This window comes from Pituophis catenifer, unplaced genomic scaffold, assembly GCF_029215685.1.
Source record: "Pituophis catenifer annectens isolate HBS135680 unplaced genomic scaffold, rPitCat1.0.hap2 SCAF_2, whole genome shotgun sequence".
NCBI classification, from domain to species: domain Eukaryota; kingdom Metazoa; phylum Chordata; class Lepidosauria; order Squamata; family Colubridae; genus Pituophis; species Pituophis catenifer.
This window is the reverse complement of record NW_027256882.1, coordinates 29,625,910-29,653,900: the sequence shown is the minus strand read 5'-3', so window position 1 is coordinate 29,653,900 and position 27,991 is coordinate 29,625,910. Positions and strand designations below refer to the sequence as shown.

Genomic DNA, 27,991 nt, shown 5'->3' with positions numbered 1-27,991 from the left:
CCTGGAATACGGCTGATTCTGGATCTCCGCACTTTCTGTAAGGCCCTGAAAACGTTTTTATTTCAGCAAGCCGGACTGGCCTGAATAGGTTTTATGGGTTAGTTTTTTAATTGTATAGCTAGGGGTTTTAAATTGTGGAGGCCATTTAATTTAATTTATTTTTAATTATCTTAACTTTTATATTGTATATTATTTTAATTCTCGGCTGTTCACCGCCCTGAGTCCCTTTGGGGAGAAGGGCGGGATATAAATTAAATAAATAAATAAATAAATAATAAGGGAAGAAGGCAAGAATCAAACTAAAACATCTCCAGGACATACGAGAGAAAGGCGGATTAGGACTACCAGATTGGCAAACATACTATAAAGCAACATCACTAATTTGGATAAGAAATTAGATAGAATTTAAAAACAAAAGGATATTAACAGGATATTATTTTGACCTACAAAGAGGCTGGCACGCATTCTTATGGGAGGGAAGAGATAAACATCATGGATATTTTCAAAGCCACATTATTAGAGGACCTTTGCTTAAAACGTGGCAAAAGATCAAAAAAATGCATTATTTATTTATGTATTGGACTTGTATGCTGCCCTTCTCCCGAAGAACTCAGGGCGGCTCACAACACTAAGAACAGAAAATACAAAAGTTAAAAGACAAATTCAAGCAGAATATCCAATAAATAAGGTTAAATGTGGGAATACAAATTCAAATGTAAGATTTAGGAATTTTAAAAGCTACAAAATCAGTTTAGAGTCAACCCAGGCCCGCCCGTTGGAAGAGCCAGGTCTTCAAGGCCCGACGGAAGGTTCGGAGGTCGGGGATTATCCGGAGCTCCAGGGGTAACATATTCCAGGGGATCCCACAGAGAAGGCCCTCCCCCTAGGGGTCACCAGTCAACATTGTCTAGCCGAATGTACCCTAAGAAGGCCAACTCTGTGGAAGCAGACCGGGTGATGGAAGGCTACTGGTGGCAGGAAGAAAAAGTGCAGAGGAGAGCAACCAGGATGCTTAGGGGACTGGAGTCTAAAACATATGAAGAACTGGGCATGGCTGGTGTACTGAAGAAAAGGACCAGGAGAGATATGATAGCAGTCTTCCAATATTTGAGGGGCTGCTACAGAGAGGAAATGGGAAACATTCAAGAAAGTTGCCAATCTTCCCAGGACTGGACATCCAAGAAAATTCACCCTAAGGCCAGACCATGCAATGGCCAGAGAAATTACTAAAAAAACAAAGAGTTATATCACAGACTCTACAGGCTTCAGTTAGCATGTTAAATGTTAAGATTCATAACAGTGCAATTAGAAAAAGACTGGACAAGTATGGTTTGTTTGGAAGGGTTGTGAGGGGAAACCCTCTTCTCTCTAAAAAAGTCATAGCAGCACGGCTGAGGTTTGCAAAGTTGCATCTGAACAAATCACATGACTTCTGGAACACTGTCCTTTACACAGACCAGACCAAAGTGGTACCAAAGTATTCTAGAGTCAAAAGTGAGGCCATCTGTCCAATAGCTAAAGCTTGGCTGACATAGGATTATGCAACAGGACAATGGACACAAAACACATCAGCAAATCTACAACACCTTGATTGCAATGGCAGTCAAAGTCCAGACCTCAACCCAATTGGCGGGACTTCAAGAGAGTTGTGCATAAAAAAACACCCACAAATCTCAATGAACTGAAGCAATGTTGTAAAGGAGAATGGGCCAAAATTCCTCCACAACGCTGCAAGAGACTGATTAAAGTCATATAGAAAAGAATTACTTCTAGTTGTTACTGCGAAAGGTGGTTCTACAAATTATTAAATCATACTTTTTTTACACATAACTTCTCTGTTTTGGCTTTCTTTTTATAAAATAAAAGATGACCTGATGTAATATGTCCTGTGTTGTTGTTCCTTTGTGGTTGCATTAACCTACTTTTAAGAACTTCTAAGGACCAATTGATTTTTACTACGTCCCAATATATATAATCATAGAAGTCAAGAAGAGTGTACTTTTTTTCACATGACTGTTTATCTGGAAGTCCTGGGGAGAGATTATGCATTTGGAGATATACATATTCAGAGAGAAATAATACAGACACCTACAATATGGAGAAAATCAATGTCTTTCAAGCCTGAAAAATATCTCCGTCATACCTTCTGTGCTAATGTGAATTCTGACCGGGACGCCTTGCGCATGGTCACTCACGCCCTCGTCACCTCCTGTCTGGACTATTGTAATGCTCTCTACATGGGGCTCTCCATGAAGAGTACTTGGAGGCTCCAACTGGTCCAGAATGCGGCCACCTTCTGCCACCAACAGCCTCCCACCGACCAGTTCGCTCCCACAGAGCGGGACTCCTCAGGGTGCCGTTAGCCAAGTTATGTCGGCTGGCGACACCCAGGAGGAGAGCCTTCTCTGTGGGAGCTCCTGCTCTCTGGAATGAATTGCCCCCGGATATTCATAACATCTCTGACCTCTGAGTTTTTCGCTGTGCCCTCAAGACCTTACTGTTCCAACAAGCGGGGCTGTCAAATTGATTGAATTTAAATTGGGTCTTAATTTTGGGTTTTAAAATTCGGCCAAAACTATTTAATGATTTTAATTAATTTTAACTAGGATATTGTATATTTGTATATTTGTATTTTAATTCTGGCTGTACACTGCCCTGAGTCCTTCGGGAGAATGGGCGGTATATAAATAAAATTATTATTTTTATTATTATTATTATTATTATTATTATTATTATTAATCAGGAATCTGATCAATTTGATGTTTGCTCATATGAGATTCTAAGAGCCGAAGTTCAGGCCTCAACAGTCTCCTGAGGCCATGGAAAGGTTCACAGGAAACCACTAGCCTATCTGTTAGGCACGTGACCAAAATCATAGAAGGCATGCTTGACTATTTTTATAATTTTTATTATTACTATATTTCTATACTTTATCTGTCGTGTCCCAGCTGCCTCTTACGTAATGAAGCGAAAGCAAAGAAATGTATAAATATCTGCCTTTCATTATGCTCAGGGTTCCTTCCTTCTTAGGAGGGACCCATCTTTATTCAGCTGAAGAAATGCGTTGGCTTATTAACAAACACACTTGAACTCTCTTTTATTTTATTGAGCCACACCTGACAATCTGCATGACACTAACTTTACAGATGTGGGGGCTTTAACTGACCAAATGAGGCCTAAAGCCTCTGCAAGATTTGAAGCACCAGTTATGCCCATGGAAGCCACGAACTCCAAGTAAAGGCAGAACATGCTTTCCACAACCCCTTTGGTGACATCCCAATTGAAGTAGTCCTCACTTACTGACTGCAATTGTGTCACTAAGCATTTTATTTCCAGCTCCTTTCTCCTGGCTTGGAACCGGACCGGATTTTTCTGCCTACAATTTGTTTAGATTTTAACGTGTATGTATTATTTTCTGTCTCTAAGCCGCCCACAGTTATGTCATGGTAAGGTTGGTGGCCAATACATTTTATATTTGTTCCATCCAGAACAAATGGCTGCCCAATCGCCCCTCAAAACCCTCCAGGGACGGAGCAGCCACAACCTCTGGAGGGAAGCCATTCCCAAAGAATCAACCTCCACTTGAAAGAGGCTTTTTCAAGCTTCCCACCAGCAGAAATTGCAGCCCCCAGTTTCCCAGCCTGCAGCACCAGTGGGCTTCCATTTGGGGAGGGAGGGAACCTGCAGCAGCAGCAGCTGAGAGGCTTCAGCCCAGTTGCTTCTCCGCTTCCAGCCCAAGTTGCTCCTGGACTCTCCTCCCACCTGCTGCCCTCAACTCACCTGCCAGCTGCTGCTTCGACCATGGAAACAGCACAAAAGCCGCTCTGCACACCAACTTCCTCCCATCAGTCATCCGGAAGAGGAAGTTCCTCTGCGCCTCTCCTCTCCTTCCATCCTTTCTAGCAATGCAGTACTCAATGGTTTAAAGACTCCTTTTTTAAGCGCAATCAGGGATGGCACCATTGAATTGATGGCTTTCTAGGCACAGACGTTGCCTGACCGCCATCTAGCGACAGGAGGTGGTAAAACACGCCTGTCCATTCTCCACCAAGGCTTTTGGGAGAGGTTTTCGACTCCTGGCAGCCGACCTTTGCAACTGAGCCAAGTGAAAAAGTGAAACGTGACGCTACTTAGCTTCGTATTTGGTGCCTTTGGGTCAGTCTTGATGCCTGGCCTTTCAGTTTCCTTGGCAAAGGTTTTTGGAAGTGGTTCCCTCCTTTTCCTGCTTCGTAGGCCTGCTTACTTCCTTCCATGTGGGGGTAGCTCCATTGAGGATTACACGTTGAGTATGATTTGTCAAGCAGTTAGAAACTCACTTTGTGGTGGTGTTGCCTATCCCACATTTTTCTAGATTGGCAAGAAGTAGGTTGTGATCTACTTTATCAAATGCTTTACTGAAATCTAAATATACTATGTCTATAGCATTTCTCTGGTTCATTAATTTAGTCACTTTGTCAAAGAATGAAATAAAGTTTGTTTGGCATGATCTGTTTTTGATCAACCCATGTTGGCTACTGGTTATAACTTGTTTGCTTCTGGGTGTTCACAGATTTGTTGCCTGGATATGTTTTCCAAGATGTTACCAGGTATTAATGTCAGGCTTATCTGTCTGTAATTTCCTGGACGAGTTTATTTTACCTGTTTTGAAGATGGGAACCACATCAGCTCTTTTCCAGTCCTCAGTTACAGGTAATCCTGAATTTACCACCACAATTGAGTCCAAAATTTATGTTCTTAAGTGAGGAATTTGTTAAGTGAGTTTTGCCCCATTGTACTACTTTTCTTGCCTCATTTGTTAAGTGAATCCTTGCTATTGTTAAATTAGTAATACGATTATAGCACAGTCGTTAAGTGAATCTGATTTCCCAATTGACTTTGCTTGTCAGTAGGTCACAAAAGAAGATCACATGACTCTGGAACACTGCAACAGTCATAAATGTGAATCAGTTGTCGAACATCCGAATGTAAATGACATGACCATGGGGATGCTACCGTGTTTTCCTGAAAATAAGACCCTATCTTATATTTTTTTGCACCCCGAAATAGGGGCTTGGCCTTGTTTTTGGGGGTGGGGTCTTATTTTCAGGGTGCAGGAGGCCCAGGTCGGCCTGAGCACTCACAGCAGGGGGTCCGGCAGAGAGAGGGTCCTTCTGCGTGCCGCCATCAAGCCCCTCCCCTCCTGCAAGTGTGTGTGGAACATGAGCAGCCTGAAGGCGCCAAGCCGCGGGAGCACTTGTGTCCCTTTGCTCACGTGCCTCCCAGGCCTCACCACATCGATGTGGCTGACTATCCATCAGGGCTGCGGCTCCCTTTGCCCATCATCGCCTCTCTGCCCCGGCTGCCCACAAAGCAGGGGTTTCCAGCTGGGGTTTTGAAGCTGCAGAGGCAGAGTTTAGAGGAGAGAAAAAAAGACTTCTGCTGCTTTCTTTGCATGCAGCCAGCCAGCAGAAGCAACAGAAGTCTTTCTTTCTCTCCCACAAACTCCGCTTCTGTGGCTTCCAAACTCCAGCCAGGGCAGCAGCTGCTCTGGAAGTGTGCTTCCCGCTCTATGGTGATAGTCACTGGAGGCCTCCCCTTTCCCCCCTGCTCGTCTCCACTCCAGAGGGTTGGGTGCGGTGGAGAGAACATTGCTGCCAGCCCTGGATAACTCTCCAAGGTTGGATTGTAGATCTCTCTCTCTCTCTCTCTCTCTCTTTCTCTCTCACACACACTGTTCTTTCTTTGCAATCAGAGCACAGACACCCCTCCAGGATTGCAAGGCTGAAGCCTCCGGATGGAGCATTTTGGAGATGTGTGTCTGTGCTGCAATCCCAAGTAAAGAACAATCGGCAGGAAAAGGGGGAGGAGGCTGGCAGCTGGGAAGGTGCTCTGGAGATCTGGGTTGCTCAGCTGATCAGCGGGCAGCAGTTAAGGGGCTGAACCTCCATGAGGTGACCGGGGAAGGGAAGGGCTGCCTCCTGCTTGCCACCCCCAAACCTTCACTGGGGCTTATTTTGGGGGGAGGGTGTATATTTAGCCTTGATAAGGTTTCCGGCACCAAGAAAGCAGCCCTGAGAGGCTGCATGTGGCCTGTCGGGCCTTCTTTCCTGTCACCAAAGTGCTTGAGGATTACGACTCTTTAGGCTTTGGCAGCCCTTTTCAAAAATTCTTTGCCTGTAGGAATAGGGTTTCGTAGGGACACGCCTGCTCCTCCCAAGCTCTGCTGCTGCCAACAAAAGCGTTTTGCATATTGCTGCCAAAGCCTACATGAAGGCAATCTCCCTGCAAGCTTTGGCAAGGAAACAGCAAATGGAGGGAAAGCCTGAAGGAATGTCTCAATTTGCAGAGAATAAATAGAGGCCTAAAGGGCGAGATCATATGAGATCAGTAGCACAAACTCCCATGCTACTTATCTCACATGATCTCACAGTATTTGTGTAACTTCAAATGTTGGCTAAGGGAACGCTTGTAACCCAGGGATTACCTGTATTTTAATTTGCATTCGTAACCTGTCATTTACTGTTCTGTTTTTGGTAAGTTGAATCAGGTTTTCTTTTTCGGAAAAAACACAAGTTTCTTCTTTGTACCTTCTTCCCGCTTCTTATACTCCTGTGAATTAGGGCGATGTCTGTCTGAGTCTCTTCTGCATAGGATCCACACGCTGCTTACTTGAGAGATGTTTTTTAAAAAAATTGTACATGGTGGAACCGTCTTGACGATATCTCCGCTTTATAAACTATAACATAAGTCACTTATGTATTCAATATACATTACTACTAATTATATACACATACCTAACCTCTTATACACACTTACACTTACATACTATATTACATATATTGCCTTTTGTTTCAATCTATGCCTCCTTGTTCTTACTCGTTCCAAATTCTATTCCTTAAGTCTAACCATTGATAAACCTATTCCAAATCTCATTCTGTCTCTCCTTTATTTTTCAGTTCTAGCTTCAGTATATCACATTCTGCACAATCAAGTATTTTCTTTATTATTTCCCTTTCTTTAAGTATGTTTTCACTCTTCCACTGTTGCGGATAAACTATTCTCGCCGCTGTTACGATATGTAATATTATAGTATTCTTTATTGGCCAATGACACAAAAGGATTTTGTCTCGGTGCATCCATCAAAGAAAGGGACTGAATCACTTGGCATTAAATTAACAGATTTAAACTGAACAGTGGGGACAGAGAATTAATTGATACAGAACATTTCTATCCCCAGCATTCTAAAATTAATAGGGTTATCAGTGCATGTAACATAGATGTTTGTGCGAGTAAGATTACCAACCTTGCTGTCAAGCAAAAACAAGAATTTAATAGTGAGTGACATACCATGTGCACTAATAAGACAGATGGCAAGAAAGTAGGGGCAGTCAGGAACAACACAGATTACGTAGATAGTAAACACAGGGTCAATCAAAATGGACTCAAATGTCTATACATCAATGCACAGAGTATGAGGAATAAACAGAGTGAATTGGAAATTCAAGTAAATGAAAGCAGATATGATATTGCTGCCATTACGAAAGCGTGGTGGATATGAAACCAACAAATGGACTATACAGTTAGAGGTATTTAAATATTTAAAAGAAATAGACCAAATAAAAGAGGAAGTGGAGTTGCACTATATATAAGAAATAACTACATTTCTACAGAAATAGAGCACAACAATGATGAAAATTATCTTGAATGCATTTGGGTCAATATTAAAGGGGAAAAAATGGCATTGCCGTAGACTATAGGCCACCCAACCAAACAGAGGAAATAGATGAACTTTTTGCTAGTCAGCTAACTAAGGTATGTAGGAAGCACATCCCAATAGTAATGGGGGAGTTTAACTATCCTGACATCGACTGGGAGACAAAGTCTGCGCCAAGTGGAAGATCCAACAGGTTCCTAACAAACCTAGCAGACAACTTTGTTTCCCAAAAAGTAGAGAAGGGAACAAGGGTATCATCCATATTGGACTTAATTGTCATGAACAGAGATGAAATAATAGAAGGTGTTGAAGCTACAGGAACCTTGGGGGTAAGTGATCATGCAATATTGGAATTCAAAATTATGCAAGCACAAGTAGTAGAACAAAGTCAAACTAGAGTCTTGGACTTTAAGAGAGTTAATTTCAATAAACTTAGAGCTTGGGAAGGATTCCACGGATGAGAATCCTCAAGGGGAAAACAATTCAAGAAGCTTGGGAAATTTTGAAAAGTGAGATTATAAAAGCCCAGTCTAGTCCAATACCAATGAAGAAGAAAAATAACAGCTCTCAAAAGAAACTAGCATGGCTGCACAAAGCGTAGACGCAATTTACATAGACTTCCGTAAAACTTTTGATTCAGTGGTACATGACAAATTACTTCTAAAACTAAAATCTTATGTCATTTCTGGACTCCTACATAAATGGATAGCTTCCTTCCTGTCAAACGGACAACAAATGGTCAAAATAGGAAGCACTCTATTAAATCCTGTACCTGTTAACAGTGGTATTCCTCAATGCAGTGATTTAGGTGCAACACTCTTTATACTTTACATAAATGACCTTTGTGATCATATTAAAAGCAACTGTGTTTTCTTCGCTGCTGATGTTAAACTATTCAACACCACCGACAATGCAACTACCCTTCAAAAAGACCTTGACTATGTGTCAGATTGGTCTAACAAGTGGCAACTTCAAATCTCAACCAATAAATGCTCTGTCTTGCACATTGGCAAAAAAAAATCAAAACATAAAATTGAAATTAGATGAACATGGAAAAGAAAAATGTCAAGGAAACAATTGGTCCTTTGTTGGGAGAAAGTGGCAAGAAGGTGAGAAAGCAGTACTACTTAACTCGTTTTTTGCATCTGTCTTTACACAAAAGGAAAAAAACAGTCCAACCTATCAAAAACAGCACTACAAAAAACAGATTAGGAACACAAGTTAAAATAGGGGGGGAAATGGTAAGTGAACACCTGTCTACCCTAGATGAGTTCAAATCACCAGGATCGGATGGATGACACCCCAAGGTTCTGAAGGAACTGGCAGACGAGATCTCAGAACCACTGAACTATATCTTTCAAAGATCCTGGAGCACAGGATTTTCCAGCCAGAGGACTGGAAAAGAGCTGATGTAGTTCCCATCTTCAAAAAAGGAGGAAAAAAAATAGATCCAGGAAACTATCAGCCTGACCTCAATACAAGGGAAGATTCTGGAAAAGATAATCAAGCAATGAATCAGCGAACAACTAGAAGCAAACAAAGTAATAATCAAAAGCCAACATGGGTTTGTGAAAAACAGATCATGCCAGGAGGGCGGAGCTGACGTCGCGACGGGACGACGGAAGGTTTTGGAGCTCCGAGACCGCCGTCGATATTTTCACCACTGGACGGTCCAAATCGGACCCCACTGTCCCGTAGAGACAGTGATAGAGGAGGGCACATCCTGCCGATCCCAGGGACATCGCAAAGTCCCTGGTTGATCCAGGAGAAGCCCTTTTTTCCAGCGATGAAGAGGCAGCCATTAAGCTGCTGAAGTTGGGAGACCTCTGGAACGGAAGAGAACGAAAGAGAAAGTGTGACAACTTGGTGAGAGATTTAATTAGACTTTAAGAACATCCTGATGTGAAAAGATAATTAAAATTGAAAATAGAAGTTATAAATAGATGCTTGTGGAGAGTTTTATTTTTTAAATTTGACTGGACTGGATGAGAAGGGAGATTTTCTTTTTTACCTGTTTAACCACTAAATTCCTGGTCTCTTTTGTGTTTATAAGATTTTGGAATAGTTTTGTTACTTTCCCCTTTGGTTAAACTTTAACTTTTATTCCCCCCCCCCCACACTTCTTTGGAGATAGAGGGAGAGTGGAAGAAGCAAGAAATACTGCCATCTAGTGGACTGAAACATTATGTCTTTTCTTTTTTCCTTTTTTTTCCACTGATGAAAGTAGCAACTGTGTTATAATTCAAGGTCATTGAGCTTGTTTATAGATAAAATTTAGAAGAGCATCAAAGAGTGTCTACAGGATTGTTTATTCAGGTGCTCTTTGGAGAAACCACTGTTGACAGACGGTTAAAACTTGGAAGAAGATAACAGCGACTCTGGAAAGAGAGCTGTAAAATTGAGTGAGATATATAAAAGAGCTTTTGAATACTACACAGTTGTGGACTTTTATATTCAATTCTCCCTCCCCCCCCATCATAATACTTTATTGTTTAACTGGATTAAGGCACACAAGAGCCTGAAGAAATTACTTTTTGGCTTTTTTCTTTTCTTTTTTTTAAATTTTCCTTTTTTTTCTTTTGCTTTCTTTCCCCTATTGATTGGAGATTGTGAATTTGGTTTTTACTTTTCTACTCGATTGGATTAGGGCAGACAAGAGCCTGAAAATTGTTTTCTTTGGTTTTCTTTTCTACCTATGATTATCTGGGATACTATTTGTCCTTCATAAAAACAGATTAGGGTCGAGAACAACTTGAAGATATTTTTTTTTCTTTTTGATTTGAACAGTTTGTAACTATTTCATAGATATGAGTAAAAAGGCAGCAGTTATTAGTTCTTCTGGATCGACACCTTCATCACCATCGGGAGGAAACGATCAATACAGGCGATGTTGCAGCAGGAAAAAGAGAAGGAATGTGAGAAAGAGAAAGATGCGACAATGCAGATGATTCTACAAGGAATACAAGAAATAAAATTGAAAATAGAAAAGATTGAACAAAGAACAGGGGAAACAGATGGAAAAGTGGAGAACATACAACAGATGATGAAGAAATACGAGGACAGACTTGAAAAAATTGAAGGAAAAGAAGAATGAAGAGACAAAAATATTAGAGATATGGATAATAGATTAGAAGAGGTTGAACGTGATAAGAGTGGATTAGGATGGGAGATGGACAAGTCAGAATTTTATTTAAAATTCCAAAATGTTGAAGAAGAAAAAGGAGAAAATTTGGCAGAAAAAATGATAAGAAATTTTGGCAGAAGCATTAGAAATGACCAAAGAAAAAATGTTTGATGGCATTGACGAGATGTATCGAGTATATACAAGATGTGCAATGAGAAATAAACTACCAAGAGAAGTTCATATAAGATTCACCAAGAAATCAATTAAAATGCAAATATTGCAGATTACAAAAGAGAAAACGTTGAAATACAAGGGCAAGGAAATTATGGTTTTGAAGCAAATACTGAGAGGAGTGAGAGAGATGAGAAGTGAATATCAATTTTTGATGAAAATATTGCTCCAGAAAGGTGTGAATTACAGGTGGTTGATACCAGAAGACTTGGTGTTTACATGGCAATTGCAAAGATTCAAAATAGATTCAATGGATAAAGCCAAAGCATTTTCTGCTGAATATCTTAGAGAGAAGGAAGTAGAGGTGAGAAGAGAAGAGCCATTGGTTGAATTACAAGAGGAAAATCTGGCAATGATGGAACAGAAGGAGCAGTAGGGGGCATAGTAGACTATAAAGAACAACATGAACCGAGATCCACTAGAGCAGTGGGTCTCAACCTTCCTAATGCCGCAACCGTTTAATACAGTTCTTCATGTTGTGGTGACCCCCAACCATAAAATTATTCCTAAGACCATTGAAAATATGTGTTTTCCGATGGTCTTAGGCGACCCCTGTGAAAGAATTGTTCGACCCCCAAAGGTGTCCTGACCCACAGGGTGAGAACCACTGCACTAGAGCAACAAATCCTTCATATAAAGTATAAATATGGATGAGAAAAAATTGATAACAATAAACATAAATGGACTTAATATAGCAACTAAAAGAAGAGAGGTATTTCATAAATTAGAGAAATTAAAATTGGATATAATTTGTTTGCAAGAAGTACATATTAAAAACAACATGAACAAATGTTGATACAGCCAAAATTAGGGAAATTATTTACTTCACTACCGTAATGTAAGAAAAGAGGAATGGTTTTATATATCAGAGATACAATACCGGCGGAAAAAAATTATGCAGATGAAGAGGGAAGAATTTTGATGGTGGAAATGATAGTCAATAATAAGAAAATACTCTTAATAGAGATATATGCTCCAAATGATAATCAAGAAGATTTTTATAGAAAATTACTTACAAAATAATTGAATTGGACTATGATATTTGTATTTTGAGAGACTTTAATGGCATAGTAGATGGGAAAATGGACTATAACACACAGAAAGCAACAAAACAAAGTAGAAAAACTCTGCCAAAATCCTTCTTTAAGATGATAGAGAAAATGAATTTAAAAGATGCATGGAGAGAAAGAAATGCAAAAAAGAGACAATACACTTTTTATTCTAATAGACACTTATCATGGTCCAGAATAGATATGATATGGATGACAATGGAATTGACTTCTAATATAGAAGAAATTGACATAGAAGCCAATACCTGGGCAGACCATAACCCAATGATACTGAGATGGAAAGGACAAAGGAGAAGGTCCAGATGGACTTTAAACACCACAATATTAAAAGAAAAGGACTTTGTACAGAAAATGGAGAAGGAACTAGATTATTTTTTAAAAAAAAGAAAATAAAAAAGAGGATACATCAACGCTAAATTTATGGGACACTATGAAAGCTTATGCCAGAGGCTTGATAATTGACTATACAAGAAAAAGGAATATTAAGAAGAGATAAGGTTATAAAACATTAGAGGATGACTATAAGGAACTTCAAAAAGAATTACAGAAGTCCCCACAAAAAAAGGATATTAAATTGAAAATGGACACAATTAAACATAAAATGGGACTATTGGAAAAAGAAGATCTAGCACAAAAAATTAGAAATGCTAAACAAAACTATTTTGGGGATGCCAATAAACCAGGTAGATGGTTAGCATATAAATTGAAAAAAGAGAGAGAATCAAGGAAAATAACGCAATGAATGGATGATCAAGGACAAATTAGATATGGGAATGAAGAGAAGAAAAATAGTGTACAAGATTTCTATAAAAAATTATATGAAAAAGAAAACATAGAGGAGGAAAATGTTAAATAATATCTACTTGAGGCAAATTTACCTCAGATTCCTAAAGATACCGAGATGATGTTAGATGGAAACATAATGATGATGGAATTGACAGAAGCACTTAAAAAACAAAGGATTGGAAAGGTGCCAGGCCCAGACGGTCTGCCGGCGGAATATTATAAGACTTTACAGGGTTTTTTTCCGACCGACTTCCGGTTGGCTCCGCGAGCTTTGAAGATGCTCTTTTATGAGCATCCGATCCCCGGTTCTGTAAAAGCCCCAGAACAGCCGAAAAACAGCTGTCTGGAGGCTCGAAACCCTCTCCCCGGGCAAAGGGGAGAGAGAAGAGCCGACAGGCGGAGGTAGAGCCCCCCAAGTGCCCCCTAGGAGAAATCCTGGGGCACGAAGGGTGTGGGCTCCCTATTGAAGCCTGTCAAGCTGCTCCGGACCAGGGACGACTCCGCAAAAGCGGAGCTAGAAGCCACGACCAAAATCTGCTGGGAAAAAAAAAATAGGGGACTTTTAACATCTTTACCTTGATTGCAGACAGAGCAAACCAGGAGAAAAAAGAAAAAAATTGCAAGTAACACTTTAACTCCGTTTTAAAATGCAGAAAATGGCACCTGAGGGCGGGAGGAGGAAGCTACAAGGGAAAGTGCTCATTACACTTGTTAACATTTGCAACATTGATACAGCTACTGGATTATACCTGAAGAGAAAGTTTTAAAGTGGAAGCGCCTAGGAAAAGAATTTGGTACTGAGGAAAAGAATTTGGTATTGACTTTAACTAAAATTTTGCTCTTATACTGTGTGGAAAATAATTGGAATTGTTGACCTAATAGCTGGATAAATTTAAAGTGGCTGAAATATGGTTGACAGCAGGGCTGGTGAATCAGCAAATTCTCAAGCTGTAACTGTTAAAGCTTTTCAAGAACTTCTAGAATCCTTTAATTCTGCGCTTTTGGATATAATTGAAAGAGCTTTTTCAAAAAACAGCTTGGAAAATTATAAGGAGTCGTTAGATGGGCAGCAGGAAATTTTTCAGAATCTGCCCTTGGAAGATCAAGAGGCTGTTAAGACTGAAAGGCAGGCTGGCACAGCTGAAACAAAGAACTGGGTAGACGCTTCCATTCAACTGATAGAAAAGCAACAAATAGACTCTTTATTGCAAGCTGACAAACTTTATGGCAACAAATTTTGGCTATATGGACAAAGGAATGGACTGAAGGATTATACAAGCAAGAAGAGTCGAAATGGAGATCTCAAACTAGAAAAAGTGATTTCAAGAAGAGAGCGAGTATTTCAGAAACATCAACCTCAAATCAACATTTAAAAGTTTTCAAAAATAAAATTGGGGGGAATGTTGAAAGAATTAATAAAAAAAAGGACTGGAAAAAATATAGAAAGAAGGGAAGAATAGAAGATTAAGTATTTGCTTTTTTTTTCTCTTTGGGGAAGGAAGATTCTAGTAATAAATTGAAAAGTTTAATTACATTGGTATTAAAGGCTATTTTAGGAATTGAAAATTTGAAAGGTATCTTCCTGTAGATTTTGAAATCTGCATTTGGCAAATATGTGTTTTAATGGTATTAAGAGATTTTTAAAATGTTTAACGTAAGATTATATTATTTTAAAAGATATATGAGATAAATTGTGTAAGCTTTCAAGATGTCCAATTTTTTGAAGCAAGGGAAGGGAAAGAAAGGAGGAGAAGAAGAAGGTTGGTTGTGGAATGAGGGAAGAAAGAGAAGAAGAGCAACTCCGAATGTAATTAAAATGTCCTATTTTAATGCTTTCTTTAAGGGAAACATGCATTTATTATGTATAAGAAAATGTACACTTTCTATTATGTGGAGAGGGGGAAAGGATGGGGGGGGAGAAAATTATTTGTATTTCTTATAAAACTTTTCAATAAAAAAAAAAGACTTTACAGGATTCACTGAGTCTCCCACTGTTAGAAGTTATGAATGAAGTAATGCTAAAGATGGAGATGCCCAATTCATGGTTAGAAGCATATATTACACTTGTTCCAAAGGAAGATGTCGACCCACTACAAGTCAAGAACTATAGGCCTATATCCTTGCTAAACTCAGATTACAAAATCTTTGCTACAATATTACCAGAAAGACTTAAAAGATATTTAAGTAATTTTATACATTTGGATCAAAATGGATTTCTGTCAAAAAGGCAGATCAGAGATAATTTGAGGATAATCCTGGACACTTTGGAGTACTATGAGGCACATCCTGAAAAGCAAATGGCTTTGATGTTTCTAGATGCACAGAAAGCTTTTGACAATGTGAACTGGCGATTAATGCTACTACAGATTTATGCCAACAGATGGGTTTTGGGAGGAAATTCATTCAAGCCATAGAAGCTATATATCATAAACAAACAGCAAAAGTAATGATAAATGGAGAATTGACTGAATCTATTGAAATACATAAAGGAACGAGACAAGGTTGTCCACTGTCACCACTGTTGTTTGTGTTAACACTAGAAGTATTAAACAGGAACATTAGAGAAGAAAAAGAAATAAAAGGAATGAAAATTCAAAATCAAGAATATAAACTGCAAGCATTTGTTGACGACCTGATGTTTATTTTGGAAGATCCATTTGAGTAAATAAATTAATAGATAAAATAGGAGAATTTGGAAAGGTTGCTGGTTTGAAAATAAATAAAGACAAAATGAAGATTTTGACAAAAATATGTTAAAAAACAGAAAGATGATTTGGTGGAAATATCAAAAATGCAGGTCACAAAAAAAAAAAAAAAAAAAAAAAAGCTTCTGGCGATCCCAGCAGATTTGCCTGATTGTCAGAAGCTTCTAAAAGCATTGTTTTCTGCAACTTCTTAAGGTTGTAGAAAAAATGCTTTTAAAAGTAAAAGTTAAAAAAAAAATCGGCCATGCCCACCCAGTCACATTACCCACAGAACTTGTAGTAAATGGACTACTCAGAGGGCTGAAAAAGTTATTTTTGACTGGTCCTCACACTTTTGACCAGTCCTTGAACTTACGACTGTCCTCACATTTTACATTTTGCGCCCTATCTTGTCACCGTGGTGAAGAGAAGTAATGGTGAAATGACTGACACGGTTGTTAAGAATGCACAACAGGCATAAATGTGAGGATAGTCATAAGTGTGAGGACTGGTCAAAAGTGCGAGGACCAGTCAGAAATGATTTTCTTCAGCCCTCTGAGTATTCCCTATGCACATAGCCACGCCCACCCGGTCACATGACCAGCTAGCCATGCCTACACAGTCACATGACCAGCTAGCCATGCCTACACAGTCACATGATCGCCAAGCCACACCCCCAACTAAGCCATGCCCACAGAACCTGTTGTTAAAAAAATTGAATCCCACCACTGGATGGACTGGTTTTCATATATGCAAATGCAATCGAGATAAGATAAAGATTCTAAGACAGAGGGTTTTTACAGTAATTTGACTAACCTAGATAAAATTTTAACAGGTTCTGATGACTATGTAATTAAAAAACTGTATGGTTATTTATTAGAGGTAAAATTGGAAGAAGAACAAGTTAAAGAAACAATGATTGCATGGGGGGAAAATTTTGGTCATGGAATTGATTTAGAGAAATGGCAAAAATTGTGGTTGCAAAATTATAAAATGACAATGTCAACAGCATATAAAGAGAATTTGTATAAGATGTTTTACAGGTGGCACCTACCCCGGGCCAGAATAGCTAGAATGTTCAAGAAAAAATTGGAGAAATGTTGGAAATGTCATCAGACTCCGGGCTCATATTACCATATGTGGTGGACATGGAAATGAAGTATGGAATATGAAACAAAAGTAATAATAATATATATGAAGCGGTTTTTATGGGAGACATGCCATTGTTAAATAATTGTTAAATGAGAATAACAATATAAAAAGATATAAAAAACTCTCAAATAAGAGAAATTAAATAACTTGTGAATTTTGGAGATGGGATTAAGCACAAAAGAATTGTAACCGATCGACACACTTTCTGTAATTGTAATGGATGATGGTTGTTTTATGTTTTGTTTTGTTTTAAAAATTAAAAAAAATTCTTAAAAAAAAAAGATGCCAGACTAATCTTATTGCATTCTTTGACAAAGTGACAAAATTAGTGGACCAGAGGAATACTGTCGATATAGTAGACCATAACCTACTACTAGATAAAGTAGAAAAATGTGGGTTAGACAGCATCAGCACCAGATGGATTTGTAACTGGCTGATCAACCGCATTCAACGTGTAGTCCTCAATGGAACTGCATCTACATGGAGGGAAGTATGCAGTGGAGTACCCCAAGGCTCTGTTTTAGGCCCAGTACTCTTCAATATCTTCATCAATGACGAGGGGATAGATGGGGAACTCATCAAATTTGCAGCTGACACCAAGCTGGCAGGAATAGCCAACACTCCAGAAGATAGGCTTAAGATACAGAAGGATCTTGACAGACTTGAACATTGGGCGCTATCTAACAAAATGAAATTCAATGGTGAAAAAAGTAAGGTTCTACATTTAGGAAGAAAAACAAAATGCACAGGTACAATATATGTGGTACCTCGCTCAACAGTAGTAACTGTGAGAGGGATCTTGGACTCCTAGTGGACAACCATTTAAATATGAGCCAGCAGTGTGCATCAGCTGCCAAAAAAGCCAACACAGTTCTAGGCTGCATAAACAGAGGGATAGAATCAAGATCACGTGAAGTGTTAATACCACTTTATAATGCCTTGGTAAGGCCACACTTGGAATACTGCATTCAGTTTTGGTTGCCACGATGTAAAAAAGATGTGGAGACTCTAGAAAGAGTGCAGAGAAGAGCAACAAAGATGATGAGGGGACTGGAGGCTAAAACATATGAAGAACGGTTGCAGGAACTGGGTATGTCTAGTTTAATGAAAAGAAGGACTACGGGAGACGTGATAGCAGTGTTCCAATATCTCAGGGGCTGCCACAAAGAAGAGGGAGTCAAACTATTCTCCAAAGCACCTTAGGGTACAACAAGAAGCAATGGGTGGAAACTAATCAAGGAGAGAAGCAACTTAGAACTAAAGAGAAATTTCCTGACAGAACAATTAATCTGTGAAACAACTTGCCTCCAAAAGTTGCGAATGCTCCAACATTGGAAGATTTTAAGAAAATGTTGGATAACCATTTGTCTGACGTGGTATAGGGTTTCCTGCCTATGGAGGGAGTTGGAGTAGAAGACCTCCAAGGTCCCTTCCAACTCTGTTATTCTATTTTATTAAGTTGTTTAGGAGTCTAGTGGTCCACTTCAATAAACTCAGTTTTGCAGCAATTCTTCTCAGCCCCAAGGAACCTATAATCAACAAGTCTCAGTCTCTCTCTTTCTCTCTCTCTCCCTCTTCCCTCTCTCTCCGTCTATCTCTGTCTCTCCCTCCCTCCACTATTTGATTCCCTCCGGAGAAATTAAGATTTCAAGTACAACTAAAGTTTAGCGCTCAGGTACGTTCAGAGACTTTTACCTGTTATATCAAAGGAAAAAAAAGTGTGCTACAAGAGCAAATGGGGGTGGGGAAGAGAAACCAGGACATGGAATGCTTGATGGGTACAGAGATGAGACTGGCTCCTGAGGCATCTTCTGCAGGATCACCGTCAACCCTGGCAGTGCCTGGGATAGCTCACTGAATTAACAAGACGACAGCAGAGAAATACATTTATCTGAAATTTAAATCATAGGGCACATAACAAGAAAATGTGTCAGGAAGAATACATACCTGTGTTATGACCTATCACCACTTAGCTTCAATGTGAGGAATTTCAATCACTCACAACCTGACTTCTCCCTGGTGGCACTGGATTTTTTAAACAGTACAACTAATAGTCAGGAATGATGGGAGTCTAGTGTAGTAGCCACTGGAGGGCCATCACATCCTTATTACTGAACTACAGTTTTTACCACAACCCCCAAGTCTGTCTTCCTTCCTATCATCCTTCCTTCCCTTCCTCAGTCTCTGTCTGTCTCTGTCTGTCTGGGGGGGAGGGGGAGAGAAGGAACCCCTGAACTGGTGCTAGATGGTGGGAATCTGACATCCAGAGGCTGATGAGCTGCACACTGATGATCAGCTGGTCGGCAGAGACCCAAAGACCACCTGGCTGGCGGGGAGGCAAGGCATCACAAGACAGGCAGCCTGTAGTATCTGCAGGACAAGTGACTGACATCTGGGAGGCGAAAACGAGCCAACGCTGCTGTTGTCAGGGGAGAGTGGGGCAGGGTCACATTGTGGCTCCACATCATAATGGGCTCCAGGAGGAGGAGACCCTGTCTCCCCCATTGTGAAACACGCCCTCCCCCGCCCACCCTCCCCCGTCGCCCTTACCTTTGCGGTTTGCATACCCCCGCGGGCTGGAAGATAAGGGCGATGGCTAGAGGACGGGCGATGCAGGTGACACAGCCAGCCAAGCAAGGAATGGCTGATAGGGATGGGGCTAAGGGCACGGCGGAATCCCACCACTGCGTGGGCCCAATACATTGCTTCAGCAGACCGTAGCCATCCCACAGGCTGTACTTTGAGGACCCGTGTACTAAAAGGTCAGGTCCTGTCCTTAGATTTTGGGTGGGGAAATGTAAATTTTCATCCCATCAATTGGCATTCTAGGTGTTTTGTTTGTGAATAGGCTGTCCTAGATTTCTTAATGGTCACAAAATATCCATCTCTAAAAACTTCAGGCATCTGCTGGAAACTGTTGTGGCTGCTTTCCGCCTTTGCTAGTATTTTTTTTCTCCATTTCTCCTTTGGGAAAATAAAATATTCTGCCTCTTTTTAATATTCTCCAAAATATTTCATTCTTTGGGTGGAGGGGTGTGTCTGTCGGGATTACTCCATACAATACACTCACACTTTTTGATCTAACTTTAAAGCAAGGGGAGGATGTTAATTGATGAAATAATCCCAAGAGCTTCAGCAGCATTAAAGGACAGGGTTTCAGTTGGAGGCTTTTAAGAAGAGTCTGGACAGTCTCTTGTCTGAAATGGAATAGGGTCTCCTGTCTTGATCGGTGGGTTGGACTAGACCACCTCTAAGGTTGCTTCCAACTCTGATACTGCAATTCAGCCCAAAATTTCACTGTTGCTAAGTGAGACATCTGTTAAGTGAGTTTTGTCCCATTTTACAACATTTCTTGCCACAGTTAAGTGAATCACTGAAGTTGTTAAATTAGTCACACAGTTGTTAAGCGAATTTGGCTTCCCTGTTGACTTTGTTGGCCAGAAGGTGACAAAAGAGGATCACATGAGTCTGGGACACTGCAACCATCATACTTATGGGTGTTTTGCCAAGCACCTGAATTTTGAACATGTGACCATGGGGTTGCTGCTGTGGTTGTGTGAAAAACAGTCAAGCGAATCACAGTGAAGCCACCCTCATATGAAGGAGAACCAGTTTTAAAGCATGTACCACAAATGGAATACAATCTGGGGAGAAAAGGAATATGTAGCAACTGACATGTTTCCATCAAATTGCTTCTTTTGGCTTTTGAACCATGAAGGTCACCTGCAGGGCAGAACAGCCTTTACATCTGAAATTTTACATTGCTTTTCTCACTGCCCTAAACTCCCCCAATATATTTGCTATTCATATGGTTTCTTCCACTTGCGTGCCTCATTCTTGACACAATCTGAACAGACATGCTTGGTGCACTGAATTTCTGGAACTGTTATCGTGTTTCCCCAAAAATAAGACCCTGTCTTATATTTTTTTGAATCCTGAAATAAGTGCTTGGCCTTTCACAATCTCTTTAACTATAGTCTCAGTGCTCCAATCCCCAAGAGATGCTGGCTGGAGAATTCTAAGGCTGAAAATCTTGGGGGCACACAGGGAGAAAAAGGCTGCATAGCAAGATAGCCATTATCAAGTTTTTTACATAATAGCCAAATTTTTACAAAAATAAATATCCAGCAACTTCTTATGCTGAAAGCAAGATAGCCATTATCAAAGTAATATCTTCCAACTTTTTCTTTCCTCTGCTGCATCTAATACCACTGCATATTTGCCTACAAAAAATCAGGCAAATTCTATTTAATTTAATCAATTTAAATAGTCAATATCTCAGCTGGACTTATAATGGGACACTAGAAATGACATTCAAATGGTTTCTCTCCTATGTGAATCCTCTGGTGTTTCACCAGGCTGGAATTGTGACTGAAACTTTTCCCACAATCAGGACACTCAAAGGGTTTATCTCCTGTGTGAGTCCTCTGGTGGCCGATGAGTTTGGAATGCTGACGGAAACTTTTCCCACAGTCAGGAAATTTGAAGGGTTTTTCTCCTGTGTGAATCCTCTGGTGTTTCACCAGGTTGAAATTCTGACTGAAACTTTTCCCAGTCAGGACATTCAAAGGGTTTCTCTCCTGTGTGAATCCTCTGGTGTCGAACCAGGTTGGAATTGTGACTGAAACTTTTCCCACAATCAGGACACTCAAAGGGTTTCTCTCCTGTGTGAGTCCTCTGGTGGCCGATGAGGTTGGAATGCTGACAGAAACTTTTCCCACAGTCAGGACATTCAAAGGGTTTTTCTCCTGTGTGAATCCTCTGGTGTTTCACCAGGCTGGAATTGTGACTGAAACTTTTACCACAATCGGAACATTTAAAGGGTTTTTCTCCTGTGTGAATCCTCTGGTGTTTCACCAGGCTGGAATTGTGACTGAAACTTTTCCCACAGTCAGGACATTCAAAGGGTTTTTCTCCTGTGTGAATACTCTGATGTGTTACAAGGCTGAAATTGGTACTGAAACTTTTCCCGCAGTCAGGACATTCAAAGGGTTTTTCTCCTGTGTGACTCCTCTGGTGTTTCACCAGGCTGGAATTGTGACTGAAACTTTTCCCACAGTCAGGACATTTAAAGGGTTTTTCTTCTGCGTGAATCCTCTGGTGTGTTACAAGGTTGAAATTGTAACTGAAACTTTTACCACAATCAGGACACTCAAAGGGTTTCTCTCCTGTGTGAGTCCTCTGGTGGCCGATGAGGTTGGAATGCTGACGGAAACTTTTCCCACAGTCAGGACATTTAAAGGGTTTTTCTCCTGTGTGAATCCTCTGGTGTGTTACAAGGCTGGAATTGGTATTGAAACTTTTACCACAATTGGAACATTCAAAGGGTTTTTCTCCTGTGTGAATCCTCTGGTGTTGAACCAGGTTGGAATTCTGACTGAAACTTTTCCCACAGTCAGGACATTCAAAAGGTTTTTCTCCTGTGTGAATACTCTGATGTGTTACAAGGCTGAAATTGGTACTGAAACTTTTCCCGCAGTCAGGACATTCAAAGGGTTTTTCTCCTGTGTAACTCCTCTGGTGTTTCACCAGGCTGGAATTGTGACTGAAACTTTTCCCACAGTCAGGACATTCAAAGGGTTTTTCTCCTGTGTGAGTCCTCTGGTGTTTCACCAGGGTGGAATTGTTACTGAAACTTTTACCACAATCAGAACATTCAAACGGTTTCTCTCCTGTGTGAATCCTCTGGTGTCGAACCAGGTTGGAATTGTGACTGAAACTTTTACCACAATCAGGACACTCAAAGGGTTTATCTCCTGTGTGAGTCCTCTGGTGGCCGATGAGGTTGGAATGCTGAGAGAAACTTTTCCCACAGTCAGGACATTTAAAGGGTTTTTCTCCTGTGTGAATCCTCTGGTGTTCCACCAGGCTGGAATTGTGACTGAAACTTTTACCACAATCGGAACATTTAAAGGGTTTTTCTCCTGTGTGAATCCTCTGGTGTTTCACCAAGCTGCAATTGTGACTGAAACTTTTCCCACAGTCAGGACATTCAAAGGGTTTTTCTCCTGTGTGAATACTCTGATGTGTTACAAGGCTGAAATTGGTACTGAAACTTTTCCCGCAGTCAGGACATTCAAAGGGTTTTTCTCCTGTGTGACTCCTCTGGTGTTTCACCAGGCTGGAATTGTGACTGAAACTTTTCCCACAGTCAGGACATTTAAAGGGTTTTTCTCCTGCGTGAATCCTCTGGTGTGTTACAAGGTTGAAATTGTGACTGAAACTTTTACCACAATCAGGACACTCAAAGGGTTTCTCTCCTGTGTGAGTCCTCTGGTGGCCGATGAGGTTGGAATGCTGACGGAAACTTTTCCCACAGTCAGGACATTTAAAGGGTTTTTCTCCTGTGTGAATTCTCTGGTGTCGAACCAGGTTGACATTCTGACTGAAACTTTTCCCACAGTCAGGACATTCAAAGGGTTTTTCTCCTGTGTGAATACTCTGGTGTTTCATCAGGCTGGAATTGTGACTGAAACTTTTCTCACAGTCAGGACATTCAAAGGGTTTTTCTCCTGTGTGAGTCCTCTGGTGTTTCACCAGGCTGGAATTCTGACTGAAACCTTTACCACAATCAGGACACTCAAAGGGTTTATCTCCTGTGTGAGTCCTCTGGTGGACGATGAGGTTGGAATGCCGACGGAAACTTTTCCCACAGTCAGGACATTTAAAGGGTTTTTCTCCTGTGTGAATCCTCTGGTGTGCTACAAGGCTGAAATTGGTACTGAAACTTTTACCACAATCGGAACATTCAAAGGGTTTTTCTCCTGTGTGAGTCCTCTGGTGTTTTACCAGGCTGGAACTCTGACTGAAACTTTTACCACAATCAGGACACTCAAAGGGTTTATCTCCTGTGTGAGTCCTCTGGTGGCCGATGAGGTTGGAATGCCGATGGAAACTTTTCCCACAGTCAGGACATTTAAAGGGTTTTTCTCCTGTGTGAAGCCTCTGGTGTGTTACAAGGCTGAAATTGGTACTGAAACTTTTACCACAATCGGAACATTCAAAGGGTTTTTCTCCTGTGTGAATCCTCTGGTGTTGGACCAGGTTGAAATGCTGACTGAAACTTTTCCCACAGTCAGGACATTCAAAGGGTTTTTCTCCTGTGTGAATCCTCTGGTGTGTTACAAGGCTGAAATTGGTACTGAAACTTTTCCCACACTCAGGACATTCAAAGGGTTTCTCTCCTGTGTGAGTCCTCTGGTGTTTCACAAGGTGAGAATTCTGCCTGAAACTTTTCCCACAAATAGGACATTCAAAGGGTTTTTCTCCTGTGTGAATCCTTTGGTGTTTCACTAGAGTGGAATTCTTACTGAAACTTTTACCACAATCAGGACATTCCAACGGTTTCTCTCCTGTATGAGTGCTCTGGTGTGAAACGAGGTAAGAATTTTGACTTAAACTATCCTCAGAATTAGTACATTTAAAGGGCTTCTTGCCTTTGTGAATCCTCTGGTGTATCACCAGGTTGGAATTATCGCAGAAACATTTCTCACAATCAGGACATTCAAACAATTTCTCCTTGGTGTGAGTCCACATTGCCATGCTTCCTAAAGAATTTACTGCATTGGGAGCACTTGTAGGGCTTCTCTCCTGTGTGGGTCCTTCCAAGAACCACAATGGAGGTGTTCTGATCAGAGGTTTTGCCACATTTAGAGTATTGTATGGCGTTTCTCCAATCGGGATCCTCTCAGGCATAATCAGCTGTGATTTGCAAGTTGTATCTTTCCCACAACAGGCACATCTATGGAGCTTTCCCACAACTTATATTCCTTTGGAGGGCAAAAATATGGATGATTCCTTGTTTAGCAGTGCTTTTATTCAAGCCGTTTTCTTCCTCCCAGAGTGGGCCTGCAACTGTCTGCTCTACGTGGTTTTCCAATTGACCTTTTCCTCCCCAGTAACTTCCAGATATTTCCCTCTTTTGCCCAATGGAAAAATAATCTGCCTTGACTTTTCATGTAATGTATGCTTGAATTTCACACCCTGCTTTTCCCAGCTAGAAATCTCTTCCTGATTTTCTCTCGTTTCCCTAGGTAGAAAAGAATTGTGTGACTCTGAAGGAAATGGAAAATATTTTGATTTCTGGACTGACTTGCTTTGGTGTTCAATGTTGGTTGTTATCCTCAGTTGTCCAGAGTGCTCATTGCCATCTTCTTTGTCTATAAGATTCAAATAAAAATGTATCTTTAATTGTGCATGAAATGGCTGCAGAAGATGAGAAAAAAAGAAAAAGGTTACATTACAATGAAAAAACAAACAGGCCACAATACTCAAAGAAGCTCTTACATTAATCATGACACATGGAAGACTACCCAGATCCAAGTTCGAATATCCATTCAATGATGAAATTCCCTTGTTGACTGGGTCAATCACAAATTCTTAGCAGTGGAAACGGTTGTTTTCACATTCAGTCAAGTGAAAAAGAAAGTACATTCTCTTTCATTGAATTTTATGAATTTACTTATCAGATGACGTGGTATTCATCTTAGAACAACCAGCACAAACAGGAACAAAATTGTTGGCTAAAATAGAAGAGTATGGAAGAATGGCCGGACTAAAAATTAATAAACAAAAAACAAAGGGATAAACGAAGAACCTTACAAACCTACAGGAAAAAGAATTGGAAGATAAATTAGGAATACAAATAGTAAAAAAAGTAAAATATTTAGGAATTTGGCTTTCCAACAAAGGGTCAACACTTAGGGAGGATAATTATAATAAATTGGCAAAACAGATAAAAAAAGATCTAGAAATATGGAGTAAGTTACAGCTATCATTTCTAGGAAGGACTGCTAGAATGAATGCTTAAAATGAATGTATTACCTAGAATACTATATTTATTCCAAGTAATTCCGATAAGCCCAGGAAAAGATTTTTTCAAAGACTTCAATAAAATGATTGCAGACTATATTTGGCAAGGGAAGAAGGCAAGAATCAAATTAAAACATCTCCAGGACATATGAGAGAAAGGCGGATTAGGACTACCAGATTGGCAAACATACTATAAAGCCACATCACTAATTTGGATAAGAAATTGGATAGAATTTAAAAACAAAAGGATATTAACATTAGAGGATTTTGACCTACAAAGAGGTTGGCACGCATTCTTATGGGAGGGATGAGATAAACATCATGGATATTTTCAAAGCCACATTATTAGAGGACCTTTGTTTAAAACGTGGAAAGAGATTAAAAAAATGCATTATTTATTTATGTATTGGACTTGTATGCCTCCCTTCTCCCGAAGGACTCCAGGGGTAACATATTCAAGAGGGTAGGGGCTCCCACAGAGAAGGCTCTCCCCCTAGGGGTCACCAGTCGACATTGTCTAGCCCAGTGGTTCTCAACCTGTGGGTCGGGACCCCTTTGGGGGTCGAACAACCCTTTCACAGGGGTCGCCTAAGACCATCGGAAAACACATATTTTCAATGGTTAATGGAATAATTTTATGGTTGGGGGTCACCACAACATGAGGAACTGTATTAAAGGGTCGCGGCATTAGGAAGGTTGAGACCCACTGGTCTAGCCGAATGTACCCTAAGGAGGCCAACTCTGTGGAAGCGGACCGGGCGATGGAAGGATACTGGTGGCAGGAAGAAAAAGTGCAGAGGAGAGCAACCAGGATGCTTTATTTATTTATTTATTTATTTTTGAATTTGTATACCGCCCTTCTCCCTGAGGACTCAGGGCGGTGAACAGCCAGATAAAAACATCAGATACAAATATTAAAACACATTTAAAAATATATATAAATTTGGCCCCATTAATTAAAACGATAAGCAAAACAAAACAATTAAAAAACCCTTAAAAAGAAATTAAGCCAGCCCGGCTTGTTGAAAAAAGAAAGTTTTAAGGGCACGGCGGAAGGCACTGAGGTCATGGATTCTCCTTATCTCAGGGGGCAACTGATTCTAGAGGGTAGGTGCCCCCACAGAGAAGGCCCTCCCCCTGGGGGTCACCAGCCTGCATTGTTTGGCTGATGGCACCCCGAGGAGGCCCTCTCTGTGGGAGCGCACGGGTCGGTGGGAGGTCGTCGGTGGCAGTAGACGGTCTCGAAGATAGCTAGGCCCTATGCCATGGAGCGCTTTAAAGGTGATAACCAACACCTTGAAGCGCACCCGGAAGACCACCGGGAGCCAGTGCAGTTCACGCAGGAGCGGTGTTACATGGGAGCGCCACGCTGCTCCCGTCACTACCCGCGCTGCTGCTTAGGGGACTGGAGACTAAAACATATGAAGAACGGTTACAGGAACTGGGCATGGCTAGTCTAGTGAAGAAAAGGACCAGGAGAGATATAATAGCAGTCTTCCAATATTTGAGGGGCTGCTACAGAGAGGAGGGGGTCAAGCTATTTTCCAAAGCACTAAGGAGAGATTCAACCTAGAAATAAGGAGGAACTTTCTAACAGTGAAAACAATCAACCAATAGAACAGCTTGCCTTCGGACATTGAATTGCGCATGTCCAAGATGGTGGCGTCTGCTGGGATCGCGATCTGAGGACGGGGCGCCGACCTACCTTTTGGGTCTTTTGGGGGTCGTTTTGAAGACCCATGACCACAGGACCGGTTAGGGGAGCTCCCTGCCAGTACGGAGAGGGTTTTCTCTCCCTCCGTGACTGAGCAGAGAGGTAGGCGCGATGTCGGGAGCGGCGGGCTGCTCAGCTGGGCAGCGGCAGCGTTTTTCACAGCCGGAGGCCATCTGAGTGGCGGAGTCGCATTGCGCCGGGGCGCCCGCTGCGCGGCGAGATTCCAAACCCGGGGGGGTTGCCCGAAGAGTTGCAAAACGTGTCAGGCACCCCCGGAGACCTCTGGGACGACGCCAGGCTCTTCGTAGTGCTGGCGACGATGGCGCGGTGGTGGCGGCGATGGCAGTGGCAGTTGTCTGGCAGTCAGAGGGCGCTGGCGATCCCCCCTCTTGGAGTTGGAGTTGGGGGGGACAACGAAACAACAAGACCGGGAAACCTGCAACCACAGTTGGGGCTAGGACCTAGTGGGATATCTTTTCCCAGGCCTTGGGAGGCCTCAAATTGTGGCTGTGCGGGGGCTGGGGGCTTGAGACAACTGCCCCATTTCTTCCCCATTTCTCTCTCCTCCAGCGTTCCCCTTTTAGGACTGGGCCCACCTGGACCAGCTGTTAGCCTGTGGGACTCACGTGTCGCTATGATTATTGTTATCTGAACCCCCCCTGACTGTGGAGAGGGCTATTTCCATCTGAATTGGAGGTTGGTACCTGACTGCATCCCGTCAGCTGA

The 27,991-nt window shown here is 41.2% G+C and overlaps 1 protein-coding gene and 1 pseudogene across 1 annotated transcript in view; one reads left to right on the top strand and one right to left on the bottom strand.

Moving 5' to 3' along the window:
- The window catches only part of LOC139310059 (uncharacterized), a 649,177-nt gene that overhangs the window by 473,820 nt on the left and 147,366 nt on the right, over positions 1-27,991 (top strand).
- The window catches only part of LOC139311993 (zinc finger protein 850-like), a 57,908-nt pseudogene continuing 52,714 nt past the window's right edge, over positions 22,798-27,991 (bottom strand).